The following is a 6281-nucleotide window of genomic DNA, read 5'->3' on the forward strand; positions in this document are numbered from 1 at the left end:
ATTTCGTCCAGGGTAAAAGTGCATGGTCCAGTGGTCAAGGCATTCAGCTCATGATCGTATGGTTGTGATTTCAATCCCCACCAGCATGTTGTTTCTTTCACATTGCTCCTGTCTACTCAACTGCCAAAAATGAATAATATCCATATTTCAAAAGTTCAGCCTTGTGTCATGCTGAATCTCCCCCGAGAACTACGTTAAGGGTACACATGTCTGTGGAGCACTCAGCCACTTGCTCATACATTTCACAAGTTGGCTGTTCCATTGATGAGATCAAATGGAACCCTTGTCGTCATAATCAACAAAACGCCAGTTTCATTTAATCCCTTTGGAACAAAATCTTTTGTTCCATAGACCAACCAGATCATTTGCAGAGCTTACCCATGGGACATCATCTCAGTTATTTGGTGTCAGGCACCTATTACGTCTCAATTGTAGTAGCAGTTTTACTAATATTGTTAAATACATTCAAGCACTGACCAAATGAGTCAAAAATAAATATTTATATATACTCAGTTGTATAGTAACACATCTTTTAGACAATGCTACTTATAATAGCATTCATGACTATTTGTGGTTTTAAAGGACAATAGTGCAAAATACATCTAAATATTACAGTTCTATATTTGAGAGATGAGGAATTATATACATTATTTACATTCAACGGATATTTGTCCTCATCTTGTTTGTTGTTAACACTATGTTTCGGTTGATATACCCTCCAACCTTCATCATATGGTGTAGTGGTTAAGAGCGCAGGCTACTAACCCCAATATTCCGAGTTTGATTCCAGGCAGTGACCATAATATAATAATAATAATAATAATAATAATAATATCGGAAAATACCTTAGGAGTAAGAAAACAGCACAGCTCCCATGACTTCAGGAAACATTTTTTCACGCTGAGAATTGCTGAAGCATGGAACAAACTGCCGGCATCAGTTGTTACTTGTCGGAGCACTGCATCCTTCAAAACTTCCTTGCTTCCTGAGATTCGCCAACACTACACCTGATTTTCTCCCCTCCATACACACACAAGCATGTATCTGACTCATACACTGTTCGCTTTCCAGACATTTCTACATTACTGCATGTACTTTATATGCACTTTCTGACAAGTTGTGGTGCACCTGAGCACTGTATACAATAATTTCATTATTATATTATTATTTAACAAATTTTTAAATAAAAATAATAATGCACAAATTTCAAATTTCAAGGCTGGAGGGTATATCAGCCGAAACGTTGTGTTAACAACAAAGAAGATGACAAATATCCGTCAAATGTGAATAATGTAAATAATCCAGATATTAACCTTATACATTGTAATATATTCATAATGCAGTGAGCTGGCAGAATCGTTAGGTGCACCAGGCAAAAGGCTTAGCTGCATTTTGTCTGTCTTTATGTTCTGAGTTCAAATTCCACTGAGGTTGACTTTGCCTTTCATCCTTTTGGGGTCAATAAATTAAGTACCAGTGAAACACTGGTATTGACAAGTCCCCTCCCCCATAATTTCAGGCCTTGTGTCTATAGTAGAAAAGAATATATTTATATACACTCACAGAGATTACGTGTGTATGATGGATACTCTCATCATGAATGACAAATGAGGGTTCAGTGAAATACAGCAGTAATGATGTTCTACGGACAAGAATGTGTCTCTTGAGGCCTGCTGGTGCCTTGCAAACCCTTTAGTAAAGGGAACCAGTTGAGGACACAGTTTGCTTGAGTGCTTGTGGACCATTTGTTATGTGTTTTCTTGAGTGGAAGGCAAGGCCTGCTTCGCTTCATACCAAAAAAATACCACAATGACAGGTAAGGTTTTCACACACACATATGTGTATAAGTTTGTGTGTGCGTTCATGTGTTTCACCATGGTAGCTGTGAACTGGTCATCTTCTATGTCTACCTCACCTTTTATGCATTTAATAATTACCTGAAGATGACAGGCTTTTTTGCCATGATGAAGAATGCATCAATAAAATGCTACTGCAACAGCTGTTGTGAATTTTAAACACCACTTGTGTTCTCAGATATATATATCATCATCATCATCATCGTCGTCGTTTAACGTCCGTTCTCCATGCTAGCATGGGTTGGACGGTTCGACCGGGGTTCTGGGAAGCCAGAAGGCTGCACCAGGCTCCAGTCTAATTTGGCAATGTTTCTACAGCTGGATGCCCTTCCTAACGCCAACCACTCCGTGAGTGTAGTGGGTGCTTTTTACGTGCCACCTGCACAGGTGCCAGGCGGGGCTGGCAACGGCCACGGTCAGATTGGTATTTTATGTGCCACCGGCACGGAAGCCAGTCGAGGCGGTGCTGGCATCGGCCACGAGTCGGATAGTGCTTTTTACGTACCACCAGACCAGGGATCCTGCTGGTTCAATTCGATTTCGATTTCGCTTGCCCCAACAGTCTTCACAAGCAAAGGGGGTTGGCAAGGGTGCCTGTCGTACGGTCGCATTGGAGTATTTTACGTGCCACGGCCACGAGTCGGATAGTGCTTTACGTACCACCAGACCAGGGATCCTGGCTGGTTCAATTCGATTTCGATTTCGCTTGCCCCAACCATGTCTTCACAAGCAAAGGGGGTTGGCATGGTGTGCCTGTCGTACGGTCGCATTGGAGTATTTTACGTGCCACGGCCCCGAGTCGGATAGTGCTTTTTACGTACCACCAGGCCAGGGATCCTGGCTGGTTCAATTCGGTTTCGATTTCGATTTCGATTTCGCTTGCCCCAACATGTCTTCGCAAGCATGGGGGGTTGGGATGGGGTTTCTGTCGTCGGATGAGGTTCTATATCGACTTCGCTTGCCTCAACCGGTCTTTGTGTCCAAGGGAGGAAAGGCATTCATAAGTGGGCTGGGCTCACTTGTCCTGCCTGGTCTTCTCACGTACAGAATATTTCCAAAGGTCTCGGTCTCTGGTCATTTCCTCAGTGAGGCCTAAAGTTCGAAGGTCGTGCTTCACCACCTCGTCCAGGTTTTTCCTGGTCTACCTCTTCCACGGGTTCCCTCAACTGCTAGGGATTGGCACTTTCTCACACACCTATCTTCATCCATTCTCGCCACATGACCATACCAGCGCAATCGTCTCTCTTGCACACCACAACTGATGCTTCTTAGGTACAACATTTCTCTCAAGGTGCTAACGCTCTGTCGAGTATGTACACTGACATTACACATCCATCGGAGCATACTGGCTTCATTCCTCACGAGCTTACGCATGTCCTCAGCAGTCACACAGCCCATGTTTCGCTGCCATGTAGCATGGCTGTTCGTACACACGCATCATACAGTCTGCCTTTTACTCTGAGCGAGAGGCCTTTAGTCACCAGCAGAGGTAAGAGCTCCCTAAACTTTGCCCAGGCTATTCTTATTCTAGCAGTTACACTTTCAGCGCACCCACCCCACTACTGACTTGGTCCCCTAGATAACGGAAGCTATCAACTACTTCTAGTTTTTCCCCCTGGAAAGTGACGGAAGTTGTTTTCTGCAGATTTTCGGAGGTTAATGCTCCCGAGCATCTGCCACATACAAAAACTATCTTCCCAGTTAGCCTACCTTTGACATTGCTGCACCTCTTATGTGTCCATAGCTTACACTGGGTACATCTTATAGAGTTTCTACCTACACCTTTTCTACAGATCGAGCAGGGCCATCTTCCTGAAGATATTTGTGGATTGTCTACCTTTCTACTTATTAGTACTTTGGTTTTAGCTAGGTTGACTCTAAGGCCCTTGATTCTAAACCCTCCTTCCACACCTGGAACTTCTCCTCCAGTTCTGATAGTGACTCAGCAATAAGAGCAAGGTCGTCAGCGTAGAGGAGCTCCCAGGGACAGCCTGTCTTGAATTCCTCCGTAATTGCCTGGAGTACTATGATAAATAGGAGGGGGCTGAGTACTGAACCCTGGTGGACCCCAACCTCTACTTTGAATTCTTCTGTGTACATGTTGCCAACCCTAACCTTACTTACGGCATCTCTGTACATGGCTTGCACAGTCCTCACCAGCCATTATCTATCCCTAGTTTCCTCTCATTGACCACCAGATAAGGGATCGGGGGACCCTATCAAAAGCTTTCTCCATGTCAACGAAAGCCAGGTACAGGGGCTTATCTTTGGCTAGGTATTTCTCCTGCAGCTGCCTTACCAGGAATATAGCATCAGTGGTACTTTTTCCTGGCACGAACCCAAACTGCATCTCATCTAAACTAACTCTCTCTCTAATTAGTTGGGCTATGACCCTCTCCGTAACCTTCATTACTTGATCCAACAGCTTGATACCTCTGTAATTATTTGTATCTAGGGCATCACCTTTACCTTTGTAGCAGTTGACTAGTATGCTGCTAGTCCTTTGACTGCAGCCATGCTGGAGCACCACCTTTAATCGAGCAACTCGACCCTGGGACTTATTCTTTGTAAGCCCAGTACTTATTCTATCAGTCTCTTTTGCCGAACCGCTAACTGACAGGGAAATAAACACACCAGCATCGGTTGTCAAGCAATGCTAGGGGGACAAACACAGACACACAAACATACACGCACACATATATATATATATACATATATACGACGGGCTTCTTTCAGTTTCCGTCTACCAAATCTACTCACAAGGCTTTGGTCGGCCCGAGGCTATAGTAGAAGACACTTGCCCAAGTTGCCATGCAGTGGGACTGAACCTGGAACCATGTGGTTGGTAAGCAAGCTACTTACCACACAGCCACTCCTGCGCCTATTATATATATATATAATGTATCCACTTATGCATACCTTTCTTTCATTGGACACTAAATTCTGCTTGTGAAGACCTGTTGAGGCAAGTGAAATTGAAATCAAATTTGCTGACGTGGCTGATGACAGCACTGCATGACTGGCATCCATGCTAGTGATTGTTGCCAGGGCCGCTGACTGAATCCTGTGCTAGTGGCACATAAAAAGCATGATCGTTACCAGCGTTGCCTTACTGGCACGTAGAAAATAACATAGGTGTGAGGTCATTGCCAGTGCCGCTGGACTGGTTCCTGTACAGGTGGCACATAAAAAACACCATTTGAGTGTGGCCATTGCCTTACTGCCTGACAGGCCCTTATGCCGATGGCACGTAAAAGCACCCACTACACTCTCAGAGCGGTTGGCATTAGGAAAGGCATCCAGCTGTTGAAACTCTGTCAGATCAGATTGGAGCCTGGTGCAGCCATCTAGTTCGCCAGTCCTCAGTCAAATCGTCCAACACATGCCAGCATGGAAAGCAGACATTAAACGATGATGATGATTATGATATATATATATATATAGATAGATAGATAGATAGATAGATAAATAGATAGATAGATAGATAGATAGACAGATAGATAGATAGATAGATAGATAGGCAGACAGACAGAGAGATAGACAGACAGACAGATAGATAGAGAAATAGATAGATAGATAGACAGACAGACAGACTTGTAATAATTAATAAACAAAGTACATATTTTTATGAGGCACTAATAGTTTCAAGTGATGAAAACAACTCAGACAGCATTTTATAACACGTCTTCTTTAGGGTCTTTGCCCTTCATAGACTAAATACTAGTTGCCTACCAGTACACAGCTGGTATTTAGTTTATAGGCTCCAAAAGGATGAAAGGCAAAGAGCCTAAAGATGTGATTGACTAGCAGTCTCCTCCCTGAGTTTCAGACCTTATGCCTATGATAGAAAGGACTGCTGTTGTGGTTGTTGTTATTATTATTATTATTATTATTATTATTATTATATTATTATGTTTTTTCCTTCTTTCTTCAAATTTTCTTCTGTTTCTCGCCGAGTGTTTTCCATACACCTAGGGCAGAGAAGCTCATTGTATGCATTCGCAGATTACATGCACACAAATTCACAAATAAAACATGTATTTAAAAATTAATGAATAAATTCATGGATGGATGTTATTTTCACAGCGATAATGCTCTTCTCAGTACATGAGCCGTTCCAGTTAATACGATTTTTTGCACTTCCTGTAAGCGGCCCTGGCAACAATCACTAGCATGGATGCCAGTCATGCGGTGCTGTCATCAGCCACCTCAGCAAATTTGATTTCAATTTCACTTGCCTCAACAGGTCTTCACAAGCAGAATTTAGTGTCCAATGAAAGAAATGTATGCATAAGTGGATATATATATATATATATATATATATATATATATAGTATATATATATATATATAATTAATGTAGGATAAAATTTTTTGGGGAAAAAAATTTTATCAATGGCCAGCATATCAAAAAATAACTTTAAAG

This window comes from Octopus sinensis, unplaced genomic scaffold (assembly GCF_006345805.1).
Source record: "Octopus sinensis unplaced genomic scaffold, ASM634580v1 Contig07165, whole genome shotgun sequence".
NCBI lineage: Eukaryota > Metazoa > Mollusca > Cephalopoda > Octopoda > Octopodidae > Octopus > Octopus sinensis.